The sequence below is a fragment of the Bos mutus genome, chromosome 3, assembly GCF_027580195.1.
Source record: "Bos mutus isolate GX-2022 chromosome 3, NWIPB_WYAK_1.1, whole genome shotgun sequence".
NCBI lineage: Eukaryota > Metazoa > Chordata > Mammalia > Artiodactyla > Bovidae > Bos > Bos mutus.
The window spans coordinates 13,854,987-13,872,123 of NC_091619.1; the positions used below are offsets into that span (position 1 = coordinate 13,854,987).

Genomic DNA, 17,137 nt, shown 5'->3' on the forward strand with positions numbered 1-17,137 from the left:
AGCCACTGCTCCAAGCCCTGGTTACATCCTTCCACCCTGTTTGCCCTTCCACAATTCAACCACTAAAGGATTAATGCTGGTGCCCACCTCAAACTGATGAAATATTTAACACTTTCAACTATATCAATGCAGAAAGCCAATCAAAACCTCCAAAGCCTGGACTAACATAGAGCCCTGAAACTATTTGTCTCCTTTGCCATCTTGTGGAGATGGTTCAGCAGGAGTCAAGAGGACTGGGCTCTGGTACAGATCCAGTCCTGGTGGGTCCGGTCCACACCCTGGTGTTACACTGGCCCCTAAGGCAGGGCCGGGATCTGTCACTTTAGCAAAACTGTCACTGCTCCATGATGAGGCTGCCTGGGACTCTGGAACCTGGGACTGAGATAGGAAGGACCTTTGTAGTCAAGCATGCTGTTTCCTCAAATATCATATATTAATGCATATATATGGAATCTAGAAAAATGGTACTAATGAACCTACGTGTAGGGCAGCAGTGGAGACACAGACAGAGAATAGACTTGCGGCCACAGCTGGGGAGGGAGAGGGTGGGGTGAATTGAGACAGTAGCATTGAAACAGATACATTACCATACGTAAAGTAGATAGCCAGTGGGAATTCGCTGTTTGATTCAGGGAGCTCAACCTGGTGCTCTGTGACAACTGAGAACAGTGGGATGGGGTCGGGGGTGAGAGGGAGACTCAAGAGGGAAGGGATATATGTATGCTGCTGCTGCTGCTGCTAAGTCGCTTCAGTCGTGTCTGACTCTGTGCGACCCCATAGACGGCAGCCCACCAGGCTCCCCCGTCCCTGGGATCCTCCAGGCAAGAACATTGGAGTGGGTTGCCATTTCCTTCTCCAATGCATGAAAGTGAAAAGTGAAAGTGAAGTCACTCAGTCATGTCCGACCCTTAGTGACCCCAAGGACTGCAGCCCAGCAGGCTCCTCTGTCCATGGGATTTTCCAGGCAAGAGTACTGGAGTGGGTTGCCATTGCCTTCTCCAGGATATATGTATACCTATGGTTGATTCACATTGATGTATGGCAGAAACCAACACAACAGTATAAAGCAATTATCCCCTAATTAAGAAATAAATTTTTTTAAGTACTGTTTCCTGTTTCTTCCTCCTTTTCTTGCAAATCAAAACCACAGTGAGATATCCCCTCACATTCATCAGAATGGCTGTCATCAAAAAGACCACAACTAACAAGTGTTGATGAGTATGTGGAGAAAAGGAAACCCTCATACGTTTGTTGGTGGGAATGTAAATGGGTGCGTGGAAGACAGTACAAAGAGTCCTCAAAAAATTAAAAATAGAATTATCATATGACCCAGCAACTCCACTCTTGGGTATATATCCAAAGAAAATGAACACTAATTTGAAAAGATACACACCCCAATGTTCATAGCACTATTATTTACAATAGCCAAGATACAGAAGCAACCCAAGTGTCCACGGACAGATGAACAGATAAAGAAGATGTGGTACATATATACAATGAAAAACTACTTAGCCACAAGAAAGAATGAAATTTTGCAACAACATGGCTGGACCTGGAGTGTTCTATGCTTAGTGGAATAAGTCAGACAAGAAAGACAAATACTATATATTATCACTTATATGTGGAATCTAAAAAATAAAATGAATATAACAAAACAAAAATAGACTCACAGATATAAAAACTAGTAGTTACCAGTGGTGGGGGGGGAAGGGGAGAGGGGCAAGACAGGGGTCAGGGATTCAGAGATACAAACTACTGTGTATAAAATAAATTAGCTGCAAGGATATATTGTGCAGCACATGGAATATAGCCAATATTTTATAATAACTTTAAATGGAGTATGTACGTGCTCAGTCGCTCAGTCATGTCTGACTCTTCGAGACCCCATGGACTGTAGCCCGCCAGGCTCCTCCATCCGTGGAATTCCCCATGCAAGAAATACTAGAGTGGATTACCATTTCCTACTCCATTAAGTGGAGTATAGTCTATAAAAATTTTGAATCAGGATGCTGTACACCTGAAACAGAATAGTGTAAATCACTATACTTCAATTTTTAAAAATTAAAAACAAGTAAAGGTAATGATTTTTAAAAAACAACAAAAAAAAGATCCTGTTTCTTTAGTCCCCCACCCCCATCTTCCACTTCCTGAGAATACAGGAATCAGAGCCCTATGGTAGATAGATATGTAATTAGTGAAGGCCCATGGATTTCTACAACATCATATGAGCAATCGTCTGAAACCAGAGTCCATCAAACCCTCAGTCGGCTTTATTCCCCAGTTTAAATAGCCAAAATAAAGCACTGGAAATGAAAGAAAGCTCTAACCATTTCTGAGCTCTGAGAAAAGTTAATTCTTGGCAACAAAGTTGCTTGTCTGTGGGAAGAACAAAGTGCCAGCTGGTAGGTAGGAAAGACTCCAGGTAAGAGCCAAAGACATTTTTTTTAATCAAACTTAATTATTAATTGTACCTTTAGACCCCACCTTCTAAAAGGATTAGATCATTGCTACCAGGAAAGGGAATAATATGTCCATGGTCAAGGAGAAAATGCAGGTACATCTTAGAAGTTAGGAAGGCTAGGTGATGACAGCAGAGGAGGGCAGGTAGGACCTAGGAAGGTGGCCAGAGAAAGAACTGAAGCCATCCAGTGATTTTCCACAGGAGAGAAATATCTGGTAGGACCCAGGGGACTCTTCCAAGGCCAAGGCAGGCAAAGGTCTCCCAGGTCCAGGCAGCCATCAACATGGGCCCATTCCCGGTCCCAGGGGAACACCCACCCTCCCGGCAGGGCCGGGTGGAGCCACAAGTCTGAGCAGGAGCTGCTCCTGAGAGGATCATGACCACAAAAGTGAGACTCAAACCACCAGAAGGGTTCAGCTTAGCTGGCCAAGGCTAGCAGGAAGCCTCATTTTCCCCTCAGTTTGTGTGTTTGCGTCTGGAACCTGCAAGACTTCCCCCGACAAGACTAGTTTGTGAAAAGAGTGAGATTCCATTTCAACTGATCCCCAGGTCAGTGGGATCCCCAGCAGTGAAGCGCCGCTGCCTTGTCACTGGCACCTCAGAAAGCCTTCCGTTCCGTGATAGTTGCTGTAAGTGGAAAGGTCCAGTTAAAAAAATACCATGGATATATGACAAACCCACTGCAAACATTATCCTCAATGGTGAAAAATTGAAAGCATTTCCTCTAAAGTCAGGAACAAGACAAGGGTGCCCACTTTCACCATTACTATTCAACATAGTTTTGGAAGTTTTGGCCACAGCAATCAGAGCAGAAAAAGAAATAAAAGGAATCCAAATTGGAAAAGAAGAAGTAAAACTCTCACTATTTGCAGATGACATGATCCTCTACATAGAAAACCCTAAAGAGTCCACCAGAAAATTACTAGAAATAATCAATGACTACAGTAAAGTTGCAGGATATAAAATCAACACACAGAAATCCCTGGCATTCCTATACACTAATAATGAGAAAACAGAAAGAGAAATTAAGGAAACAATTCCATTCACCATTGCAACGGAAAGAATAAAATACTTAGGAATATATCTACCTAAAAGAAACTAAAGACCTATATATAGAAAACTATAAAACACTGGTGAAAGAAATCAAAGAGGACACTAATAGATGGAGAAATATACCATGTTCATGGATTGGAAGAATCAATATAGTGAAAATGAGTATACTACCCAAAGCAATTTATAGATTCAACGCAATCCCTATCAAGCTACCAACAGTATTCTTCACAGAGCTAGAACAAATAATTTCACAATTTGTATGTAAATACAAAAAACCTCGAATAGCCAAAGCGATCTTGAGAAAGAAGAATGGAACTGGAGGAATCAACCTACCTGACTTCAGGCTCTACTACAAAGCCACAGTTATCAAGACAGTATGGTACTGGCACAAAGACAGAAATATTGATCAATGGAATAAAATAGAAAGCCCAGAGATAAATCCACGACATATGGACACCTTATCTTGACAAAGGAGGCAAGAATATACAATGGATTAAAGACAATCTCTTTAACAAGTGGTGCTGGGAAATCTGGTCAACCACTTGTAAAAGAATGAAACTGGACCACTTTCTAACACCATACACAAAAATAAACTCAAAATGGATTAAAGATCTAAACGTAAGACCAGAAACTATAAAACTCCTAGAGGAGAACATAGGCAAAACACTCTCCGACATACATCACAGCAGGATCCTCTATGACCCACCTCCCAGAATATTGGAAATAAAAGCAAAAATAAACAAATGGGACCTAATTAACCTTAAAAGCTTCTGCACATCAAAGGAAACTATTAGCAAGGTGAAAAGACAGCCTTCAGAATGGGAGAAAATAATAGCAAATGAAGCAACCGACAAACAACTAATCTCAAAAATATACAAGCAACTCCTACAGCTCAACTCCAGAAAAATAAACGACCCAATCAAAAAATGGGCCAAAGAACTAAATAGACATTTCTCCAAAGAAGACATACAGATGGCTAACAAACACATGAAAAGATGCTCAACATCACTCATTATCAGAGAAATGCAAATCAAAACCACTATGAGGTACCATTTCACACCAGTCAGAATGGCTGCGATCCAAAAGTCTACAAATAATAAATGCTGGAGAGGGTGTGGAGAAAAAGGAACCCTCTTACACTGTTGGTGGGAATGCAAACTAGTACAGCCACTATGGAGAACAGTGTGGAGATTCTTTAAAAACTGGAAATAGAACTGCCTTATGATCCAGCAACCCCACTGCTGGGCATACACACTGAGGAAACCAGAAGGGAAAGAGACACGTGTACCCCAATGTTCATCGCAGCACTGTTTATAATAGCCAAGACATGGAAGCAACCTAGATGTCCATCAGCAGATGAATGGATAAGAAAGCTGTGGTACATATACACAATGGAGTATTACTCAGCCATTAAAAAGAATACATTTGAATCAGTTCTAATGAGGTGGATGAAACTGGAGCCTATTATACAGAGTGAAGTAAGCCAGAAGGAAAAACATAAATACAGTATACTAACGCACATATATGGAATTTAGAAAGATGATAACAATAACCCGTGTGTATGAGACAGCAAAAGAGACACTGATGTATAGAACAGTCTTATGGACTCTGTGGGAGAGGGAGAGGGTGGGAAGATTTGGGAGAATGGCAATGAAACATGTAAAATATCATGTAGGGAACGAGTTGCCAGTCCAGGTTCAATGCATGATGCTGGATGCTTGGGGCTGGTGCACTGGGACTGCCCAGAGGGATGGTATGGGGAGGGGGAGGAGGGAGGAGGGTTCGGGATGGGGAACACATGTATACCTGTGGCGGATTCATTTTGATATTTGGCAAAACTAATACAATTATGTAAAGTTTAAAAATAAAATAAAATTGGAAGAAATAAAAAAAAAAAAAAAAAAAAAAAAAATACCATGGGTGTAAATGCTCCTAAGCCCCCACTTCCATTCAGTGCAGGGGAGAACTAGAAGTGAGGGGATTTTAAAGGTACTTAGTTTATCAAAATCCCTTGTCTCCTGAGAAATATTTGAGCATCTCCAGATCAGTGGGAACCTGACAAGAACACAAAGCATCTCCCAAAACAAAAGGAAACACAGGGTTTTCCGAATTACTTCCTGCTCTAAAGCAGTTATCGAACTCCTGTTAGTTTCCAGGTATTATTTTATGAAAGAATCCTGAAAACAGAAACAGACCCACAGATCTTGAAGTCAAACTTTTGGTTACCAAAGGAGGAAAGTGAGGGAAAGTGATGAATAAGGAGATTGGGACTGACATATACACACTGCTATATATAAATATATATATATATATACATTTATATAAAATAGATAACTAATAAGGACCTACTGTATAGCACAAAGAACTCCACTCAATATTTTGTAATAACCTATATGGGAAAAGAATGGATATTATATATATATATATATATATATATATATATATATATATATAAAATAATGGATATATTATATATTTTATATATAAGAACAGATATGTATATTATATATACATGTATATAAGATTCACTTTGCTATACACCTGAAACAAACAACACATTATAAATCAACTATACTCCAATAAAAGTTTAAAAAAACAGAATCCCCAAACTGCTGTAGATCAGATCAAACACAAGTCAGGGAAGAGCAAATTTTTCTGAGGGAGGAAAGGAAGGAAAAGATAACTCCTGGAAAAGTGAAGTCAGCAAGAATTAGAGGATCTTCATTCATCTCCTCAGTCCTGGGAGTTGTCTGCCCAAAGGCAGCAGCTGGTTTCCTCTGACAGAACAGATTTACTCAGTGGTTAGCACAAATCTATAGACCATCAGGTGATGCCAGTAATAGTAAATCATGTTACCCTTTAAAACTCACCATGCTATATTCAGGCATGCTACATGATCTCATTTAATCCTCACAATCACCTTAACATGTTTAATCTCAATCCTAGCTGGCCCTCAGAATCACTAACAGAGACTTATAAAAACAGATGCTTAGTTAGGCGCCACCTCAGATCTACTGGCTCAGTCCAGGCCTGAAACCGGAACATGGGCATGTTTAGAATCCCCGCGAGTTTAACAAGCTCATGCTCCAAACAACTCTTTCTGCTCCCAGCTCCCCTTCTCTCCCCCTCAGCCTTGGGATAACACCCTCACGGGTCAGAGAAGAATGTCAAGGCTGGGTGAACTATTAACAGCTACCTTGAGCTCACCTTTACTCAACTTGAGAAACCAAGGTAGCAGCCTGGTTAGGAGAGGTTCTCAGGATCGCGCTCTGCCCATGGTTCCGCCTGACCTGCAGCACAGGAGTGTGTGGCAACCTAAAGCCTTTGCCTCTGCTTCCCACCACATTCTAGTTCTGACACAGGCAAACAGAATCCAGCAGATGAAAACAAACTTTAATAGCTCCCACAGGCTCTTTGTTCTGTGAATTAAGTCTGAGGGGACCCTTTCCAGCCCCTCTAAACCTAACCACCTTAAGAGTTGAGGTTGGGACTTCCCTGATGGTTCAGTGGTTAAGAATCTGCCTGCCAATGCAGGGGACAGGGGTTCAACCCCTGGTCCAGGAAGATTCCACATGCTGTGATGCCTCTACTGCAGAAGCCTGCCTGCCTTAGAGCCTGTGCGCTATGACAAGAGAAGATAGCACCATGAGAAACCCAAGCACCACAATGAAGAGTAGCTCCCACTCACCTCAACTAGAGAAAGCCGCATGCAGCAACAAAGACCCAGTACAGACAAATAATTTTTTTTAAAAAAGAGTTGAGGCCATTTCTCTTCCTCCATCATCCGATGGGTGGAAACCTGAGTTCCATTCCTGTCTGAGGCCAAACAACTAGATTCTCCAATGAGCATCCTGGAGTACATGCAACTTCTTTGGGATCATGAACAAAGATCCCTCAAAATTCTACTGAACATCAAGAAGACATATTGCCCCAAATCTGATTTCATTTGTCCATGCCACAAATAGTTGCCTCATACTGCGGATGGTGATTGCATGCATGAAATTAAAAGATGCTTGCTCCTTGGAAGAAAAGCTATGACCAACCTAGACAGCATATTAAAAAGCAGAGACATTACTTTACCAGCAAAGGTCCATCTAGTCAAGGCTATGGTTTTTCCAGTGGTCATGTATGGATGTGAGAGTTGGACTATAAAGAAAGCTGAGCACCGAAGAATTGATGCTTTTAAACTGTGGTGTTGGAGAAGACTCTTGAGAGTCCCTTGGACTGCAAGGAGATCCAACCAGTCCATCCTAAAGGAGATCAGTCCTGGGTGTTCATTAGAGGGACTGATGTTGAAGCTGAAACTCCAATATTTTGGCTAACTGATGTGGAGAGCTGACTCATTGGAAAAGACCCTGATGCTGGGAAAGATGGAGGGCAGGAGGAGAAGGGGACGACAGAGGATGAGATGGTTGGATGGCATCACCGACACAATGGACATGGGTTTGGGTGGGGTTTGGGTGGACTCCAGGAGTTGGTGATGGACAAGGAGGCCTGGTGTGCTGCAGTTCATGGGGTCGCAGAGTTGGACACGACTGAGTGACTGAACTGAACTGAACTGAACTGATATGCAAAACACTGTTAAGTAGGTTAAAGGAATAAAGTAAAACACCACCTCTATCCTCATGGACTTTATAGTTAAATAGGGGTGAAGAAAAGTTTTAGTACAGAATGAGCAACCACTATGAGCAGAGTATAAATGCTATGAGACCTACAACATGACACAAATTAAGGAAAGCTTCGCAACTTACATAGGATTTGATTTAGATATTGACAACAGATGGGTAGGACTTCAATAGGACAGAAGTAGGAAAACAATATTCTAGCCACAAAGAATAGTATGAACCTCAGGCATGGAAGTGGCAAAGTTCTTGGGGATGGTCAAAGAAGAGCTAAAACCCAAAGCGACTGAAGAACAGCCAACAGGAGAACAGCCAACACATCCTTTAGTCATGGGTGACAAGTTAGGCTGTAAAGGCCTCTAATAACAGTCCAAGGGATCTGGCCTTAGTTTGGTGGTCAGCAGGGACCAAGCAGGGGCTTCCATGGTGGCTAAGGAATCCACCTGCCAATGCAGGAGTCGTAAGAGATGCCTGGTTCAATCCCTGGGTCAGAAAGATTCCCTGGAGGAGGGCATGGCAACCCACTCTGGTATTCTTGCCTGGAGAATCCCATGGACAGAGGAGCCTGGTGGGCTACAGTCCATAGAGTCGCAAAGAGTCGGACACAACTGAAGCGACTTAGCACGCACTCAGGCATGGACCAAGCAAGGCTTATAAGCAGAGGAAGGACAGGACCAGAGTTGGGCTCCACAGGTGGTAGGAGGGATGGCTGTTGTACTAATCCTCCTCACGTGCAACCTGACCTCGCACCTCTACATGAGAGTAGAGGTGAAAGAGCTGGAGGAACTAGGGAGGACTAAGCCACACATGGTACTAAGTCTTCAATCCTGTCCTCTCAGATTTCTCCATACATAGATGGCCTTGGACAGGACAGGTACAAGAACACGGGTGTACAAAACACTTACTTACACTGACCATGAGATACACCAGGTCCCTGTGACTCTCCCTAATTACTGCCTGCCTCACTCACACAATCTTGTTGTGGATTTGAGAGGGTAACAGGTAGGAAGGCCAGAGGTCTCCAAGCAGCAGGAGGAGATAAACTACAAGTGGCAGTTTTTCTCCTTCTCTACACAAAATTAAAAGAGGCGCCTTTTAATTCTGTGTTGACTACACCTGATTCTGCCTTGAGCTAACTAATGCATTTTTCTTATGGAAATGTTTTTCTTAAGCTACGTTAATGAAACTATGTATTTGCTTTGGAATCTGCCTTTCTTCAAAATGCTTCTGCCTAAGACTAACTTTTTTCTTCTTTTCTCAAACCTTGAGCTGATAATGGCTTAACAAGCCAGTATTCATATCAATTGTTTTATGACCGGGAGATAAAACTCATATTGTGGGAGAGGGGCCTGATGAAACTCCCTCAGCCTTGAGGTGTCTCTCTTATCTGATTAACAGCTTTCTAACAGACATAAACACCTTGCTAAAAACTAGCAAGGGGGCATTCTTTCTGCTCCCTTCTGATGTCTACGTCAGAAGCTTTCTCTCTCTCTCTCTCTCTCTCTCTCTCATACTTTAATAAAATTCTATGACACAAAAAGCTCCAGTGGTCAAGCCTGGTTTCTGGCCCCGGATCGAGGTGCACAGAGTGGTCCATGCACAGCTCTGTCTTCTGAGGTCACTGCCCCATGTGAACACAGCTGTGCTTCTGACTCCTCTCAGCTCTGAGTTGCCAGAACACCCTAATTCTGTGGTCATTTCCTCATTCTGTCTGCTTCCCCACAAGCAGTAGACTTTCCCTGGACTTATCACCCTCGCCCAATTTTCTCCTGGGCTTCCCTCATGGCTCAGTCAATAAAGCATCTGCCTGCAGTGCAAGAGACCTGGCTTCGATCTCTGGGTCGGGAAGATCCCCTGCAGAAGGAAATGGCAACTCACTCCAGTATCCTTGCCTGGAAAATCCCATGGACAGAGGAGCCTGGTGAGCTGAAGTCCATGGGGTCCCAGAGTTGGGCACAACTGAGCAACTAACACTTCACCCTTGATACTTTTTCTACTTCAAGCTTTAGACTCCCCGTCTGTTATGGACTCAATTGTTTCACTCCCAAAATTCATATGTTGAAGCCTTATGACTATTTGGAGATAGAGCCTTGTAAAGAGATAATTAAGGTTAAAAGAGGTCCAAAAATGTGGGTCTGGCATCTTTATAAGTAGACACAGAAAAGTACATATGCAGAGAAAGGGCCACGTGAAGAAACAGCAAGAAGGCTGCTATCTGCAAACCAACAGAGGCCTCAGGACAAACCAGCCCTGCTGGCACCTTGACTTTGGACATCTAGCCTCCAGAACTGTGAAGAAAGAAATTTTTGTTTAAGCAACAAGGGATTCTGTCATGTGGTATTCTGTTATGACAGCTAGGAGACTAATGCACCTTCCAAGTAATACTGCCTACTTGGACTGAGTGTTAGAAAGGAAGAAGTCAAAAAAAGAAAAAGACCCACAAGTTCATGCCTTGGTGACTGACAGACAAGTTGTACCATTAAAAGATGATATAGTCATGAAGAATGATATGGCAAAGTCAGTTTGAGATGGTTTTAAATCAGAGGACTGAAAAAAAAGGGGGGGAATTGAATATCTACTTCACTTTACACACAAAAATTAATTCAAAATCAAAGAAAAAATTAAGAGCTAGAACCGTTTCTTCTAAACTCTTAGAAGAAAATATGGGGATAAATCTTCAAAAGGTAAAAATTTTTAAAAATTAGAGGACTTGGCAGAACATCCTGCAGGTACACAGAAGTATGGACCTGGAGCTCGGGCAACAGTGGCCTAGAAGCCTCACAGCAATGCTTATGTGATGCCCAGGGGTATCAACACGAAAGGAGGGGAGCCAAGGATAAAGCCTTGGGTAATACTGATATCTAGGTGACAAGAAGGAAGCTGAGAAGGAATAATCAGATGGCCAAGATTTTACAGTCCAATCTAAAAGAGGAATTTCAAGACAACATAGTTAACAATGCAAAACCCTGCTAGGAGGTAAAGAGAATAAAAACAGAAAATGCCACTAAGTTTAGAAAATGGAAGTTCAGGACAGATAAGGGACTAAGAAGCAAGTGAACCCTAGTAAATAACAGAGGCAAGGAATACAGATACATCCTGAAACAGATACATGAGAGGATTGGGATAGCAGTTTGAGAGGGAAGTAGGGTTAGTGGATGGGTTTATTTTTAATGTTTGTATATCAAGGGATGATACAGACAGCATAGAAAATGGGTTTGGCCTTGATGAGATAGAATACTTCTACTGAAGCAGGAGAAGAGTGGGGAAAATGAGACAAAGAGGAAGATAAGGTCAACTTAATGAGACAAATGAGGAACTTTGAGAATGTGGACCATTCCACATTCCCCACATTCTCCACTGGGCCCCAGACTGATAAATTGGTGAAGGTGGCTAGGAGAGGAGTGTGGATTAGCAGTATTTACCTCCAAAGGCCACTGCACCAGTCTATCCTAAAGGAGACCAGTCCTGGGTGTTCCTTGGAAGGAATGATGCTAAAGCTGAAACTCCAGTACTTTGGCCACCTCATGCGAAGAGTTGACTCATTGAAAAAGACCCTGATGCTGGGAGGGATTGGGGGCAGGAGGAGAAGGGGATGACAGAGGATGAGATGGCTGATGGCATCACCGACTCGATGGACGTGAGTTTGGGTAAACTCCGGGAGTTGGTGATAGACAAGGAGGCCTGGCATGCTGCAATTCATGGGGTCGCAAAGAGTCGGACACGACTGAGCAACTGAAATGAGCTGAGCTGATGAGGAAATAAGAGCCCAGCGTGCTGGATCTTCCAATCTCTCAAGAGAACTTAAAAGTCCAGATTTATGTGAAATGTCCCCATATTTAAAAACAGGCAGCTATTTCAAAGTTTTTAGAAAGGCTTCATGTAAAGTAAACAGAATTGGACCCCTGGGCTGGCAGTTTATAATCTTGGCAAAAAGGCTATCCAAAGCCTCAGCATTGTTTCACTGTAAACAGGCAACACGTTGAATAAAAATTTCTAAGTAACAACTTAGGCCAAAATATATTTTTTTCATTAGACAGATAAATATAGATCTCATGAATTTATACAAGACCAATCAGCATGATTTCTCATGGCTTTTTCTCACTATGTATTGGGTTTATCAAAAAGTTCGTTCAGGATTTTCCATAAGAGCCTGTGGGAAAACTCAAACAAACTTTTTGGCCTACCCAAGACATCAAGAATAAAAGAAGAAAGTGGTCACTTTTACCCCAGGTTGGAGCATGACATGTTTTAAAACAGATGGCTAGGAGGTGAGGGTTTCTATGTGTACAATGAGCCCTGCTGCTGCTGCTGCTGTCTCTTCAGTCGTGTCCAACTCTGTGCGACCCCATAGACGGCAGCCCATTAGGCTCCCCCATCCCTGGGATTCTCCAGGCAAGAACACTGGAGTGGGTTGCCATTTCCTGCTCCAATGCATGAAAGTGAAAAATGAAAGGGAAGTCGCTCAGTCGTGTCCGACTCTTAGCGACCCCATGGACTGCAGCCCACCAGGCTCCTCCGCCCATGGGACTTTCCAGGCAAGAGTACTGGAGTGGGGTGCCATTGCCTTCTCCGTAAAATGAGCCCAGCGTTTGTTAAAACGTGAGACTGTGAGGCTGGTGTGAATTGTGAGGAAGAGAAACTGCATGAGGGCTTCCCAGGTGGCGCTAGTGGTCAAGAATCCACCCGCCAATGCAGGAGACACAAGAGACTCAGGTTTGATCCCTGGGTCAGAAAGATCTGATGGAGTAGGAAATGGCGACCCACTCCAGTTTTCTTACCTGGAAAATTCCGTGGACAGAGGAGCCTGTTGGGCTGCAGTCCATGGAGCCACAGTCGGACACAACTGAGCATGCATGCAGCACTGAGCTACCAAGATGGAGTGATGGAAAAGATGAAGTGTTCTAGCTTCTGTTCTAGTTCTAGCTTCTATTCTAGTGTTCTGGCTGGGCAGGATGAATGGGGAGAGGAAGGAAGAGGGGACTGAGGAACAGTTTTGAAAATTAAGTGGCTGACATAGGAAAAGTCATCTTAAACAATGTTTAGGACAGAGTAGTTTCCAGTAACAAAAAGTCTAAACACAGGTATGTGGCTGATGTGAAGGGAGTTTGTTTTTATTTGTATCTTCCCTGAGCATTCTAGTCTGGATAAAGTACATTAGAAAGAACCAGAGTTTTAAAGCCAAACCCACTTTTTAATTTCATTGTCACCACTTGCTAGCTATGAGAATATGTGTGGCTTCCTTAATTTTGACCTGGAGATAGAAATACACCAGAAATAGGAAATGCACATGGATCAGTGCACCGGGCCAAGATCACTGAAGACAGATGGTCTAGAGCAATCTAAGCTCAGTGTCTGGAGCAGAGAAGCCCACTCCAGGTGAACCATATTCCCTGCTCTCTGGTGGAAGTCCTGAGTCCATGGGAATTCCGTTCCCTGTGATGACATTTGAGCAGTGTTTCTGATTTTCCTTGTGAAGCAGACAAGAGATTGAGTGATAGGGATGAGCAGGCCTCCTGATTGTCAGGTCAGAGATTCTGTCTCCTCACTCTGGACCATCTCTGCAAAGTTAGTTTTAGCTGCTGAAAAGTCGGCTGAAGATTTTGTTCCCCCATGAAATCAAGCTCAGATAATGAACTCAGATTTCCCTAAGAACTGTCATGTAAGACTGAAAGCTAGAGAATTACCAAAATGGAACCAAATGTCATGTGTTAAGGAGGTAAAAGATTCTGGGGAGCTTTTACAGAACTAAGCTGGCCAGAGAATCCAAACATCTGGAGAAAATGAGTTCTAACAGAAGTGAGTACAAGATAGAGCAGCCAAGGGACCCACATACAAGGGTGGAGAAGATGGAGTGAGGGAGTATCACCTGACATACCGAGGTGCAGGTGATCGTGGTCACCAGGGAGTGACTAGGGAACAGGTTCACTCACCGGACCAACATCACTGGATTTCCAAAAGATTAGAGAACGGATGTGGGATGAACAGCATTCTGCTTGGAGGGGGAAATCAGAAAGGGGCTGTGGGCAGTGACAGCCAGGTGCAATGACTACTGTCAGGAAAGAAAATACCCTGTGCTGTCTTCTTTGTCTTTCTCCTCAAATCTAGGATGCAGTGGATCATTCTATCAATACAGTAATCTACTGCCATCAGTCATGAGTGCTTTGGACCAACCATCTTATCTAGATAAGATGGAATAAAACAGGTACTCCATCTATTTTAGATAAGAGGAAAATAGGAATCAATGGTGCAGACAGTGTCAGACTGCAAAGAAAACACAACCTCTCCGTACAAGGCGCTTAGGTAACCAACACCCAAGGCGTGAAAAACTCAAAGAACAAAAACTGAGCAAGATAGTGGGGAATAATGTTTATTACTCCTGCAACTGTAGGAGGATGTTTGTATAACCTAGGATGTAACCAGAGAGTAAATGATTTCCGTTTCATTGAGGCATGAGGGGAAGAGAGGGCAGGAACTCTCGGCTAACATTCAAACTGAATGTTACTCACTTTACCCTAAAACTCCATGCTTGGTCTGCAAAACACTTTGAACTTCAGCAAGGAGAAAGCAACCTTCCCAGGAAGCTCAACCAGGCGTATCCACACATGATGCCCTTGTGAGAAATGCTGCCTCTTCAGCATTTCTGTGTAATGAGTTAGACAAAGAAATCACTAGACTCTTTTTGGGCTTCCCTGGTGGCTTGGTTGGTGAAGAATCTGTCTGCAATGCTAGGAGACCTGGGTTCAATCCCTGGGTTGGGAAGATGCCCTGGAGAAGAAAATGGCAACTCATTCCAGATTTCTTGCCTGGAGACTTCCATGCTCAGAGGAGCCTGACAGGCAAGTCCACGGGGTCACAGAGTCAGACACAACTAAGTTACTAACACAGACTTTTGTTGGAAAACTATGACTGGTAGAGACTGGTGATGTTATGTCAGCACCTACAGACCATCAGAGAATCCTCTATAGCTGACAGCCCTGATCATGGGCTTCTGTGCTGGGCCAGGTGTGTCTTCTTTCACAGCCTGCCTAAGAGCCTTGGGAGACACTGTTTCTTCCAACAACATAGAAGAAATCCTATTGTATCTCAGTTGGTTTTGACAGATGTCTCAAGCAAGGAGGAGATAAATGAAATTCAATTTCATCCTTCTTCAAAAATATTTTACCTAGAGCAGATTCAATATCTTTGCTGCAGATTAAGCCAGCTGGATTCCTCCTTTAAAAAGCAAGAGCTGTGGAAATTCAAAACACTCCAGTGTATTAGTTTTAAATTAGTATCAAAAATAGGAAAATAAGTAGGGCTCCAAGATATGTTTTTGCTAACTGTACCTTCCCACTGTAAAGATTACTGTTTGGTCTTCAGTTCAGTTCAGTCGCTCAGTCGTGTCCAACTCTTTGCAACCCCATGAATAGCAGCATGCCAGGCCTCCCTGTCCATCACCAACTCCTAGAGTTCACCCAAACTCACGTGCATCGAGTCGGTGATGCCATCCAGCCACCTAATCCTCTGTCATCATCCCCTTCTCCTCCTGCCCCCAATCCCTCCCAGCATCAGGGTCTTTTTCAATGAGTCAACTCTTCGCATGAGGTGGCCAAAGTATTGGAGTTTCAGCCTCAGCATCAGTCCTTCCAATGAACACCCACGACTGGTCTCCTTTAGGATGGACTGGTTGGATCTCCTTGCAGTCCAAGGGACTCTCAAGAATCTTCACCACAACCACAGTTCAAAAGCATCAATTCTTTGGCACTCAGCTTTCTTCACAGTCCAACTCTCACATCCATACATGACCACTGGAAAAACCATAGCCTTGACTAGATGGACCTTTGTTGGCAAAGTAATATCTCTGCTTTTTAATATGCTATCTAGGTTGGTCATAACTTTCTTTCCAAGGAGTAAGCATCTTTTAATTTCATGGCTGCAATCACCATCTACAGTGATTTTGGACTTAGGCAGCCATAAATTTCAAGTATGGGAAATTAATGAAATGTGTTCCAGTAGAGAAGAGTGCTCAGAGGCTGTGAATGATTCTTGTTTCTCTCTTATGATAAGGAATGGAATCTGCTTATCTTGAAATTCATTTGGCCTGCTGGCACTGAATGCCCCTCCCCCAACCCACCCATCATGAAGGATACTTTGTCCTAGAAGACAGGACTCCTTGTTGGAGTTCAAGGCCTTCCTCACTCTACTTGCTGATCTAAGAGTTCTGCAAGTTGGGAGAGAGACGAAGTCAATATCATGTGGAAACAAGAGTCACCCTTGGAGAAAGGATACTTTGTGCTGCTGACAAAACTGGTACCTGAAAATAGCCAAACTATCCTGAGGATTGGCCAGAATGAGAGTGTCTCCCAAAGTAGGTATCTTGCTTTTCTACTGAATCTGCATTTCTGCCCCCTGGCTTTTTTCCCTATAACTTAAAGTCCTCTGGCCTCTCCCAGTCACTGCCTCAGGACAAATTGCCTGGTCTTTCTTTCACCATGTTAGTCTCTAAAAATAACACTTAAGAACCTAAAATCCACTACAGATTGTCATACTGAGAGAAGTCAGACAGAGAAGGAGAAATAGCATTTGACATTCCTTATATGTGGAATTCAAAAAGAAATGATACAAACGAACTTACTTACAAAACAGAGAACAAATTTTTGGTTGCAAGGAAGTGGGGAAGGATAAGGGGAAGGGATAGTTAGGGAGTTTGGGAAGGTCGTACACACACTGATATATTTAAAATGGATAATCAAAAAGGACGTACTGTATAGCACATGGAACTCTGCTCAATTTTAAGTGGCAGTCTGGATAGGAGGAGGGTTTAGGGGAGAATGGAAACATGTATATATATGGCTGAATCCCTTCGCTGTTCACCTGAAAATATCACAACATTGTTAATTGGTTATACTCCAATACAAAATAAAAACTTAAAAAAAAGAAAAAAAGAACCTAAAATTCCAAACTCCTTGATCAGGAAGGCTTTGAGGCACAACATAATCAAGCCCAACTTTATCCCCCTCTG

The 17,137-nt window shown here is 42.9% G+C and overlaps 1 protein-coding gene across 1 annotated transcript in view; it reads right to left on the bottom strand.

The window, feature by feature from the left end:
- Positions 1-17,137, bottom strand: part of PDZK1 (PDZ domain containing 1) — an 89,870-nt gene that overhangs the window by 26,470 nt on the left and 46,263 nt on the right.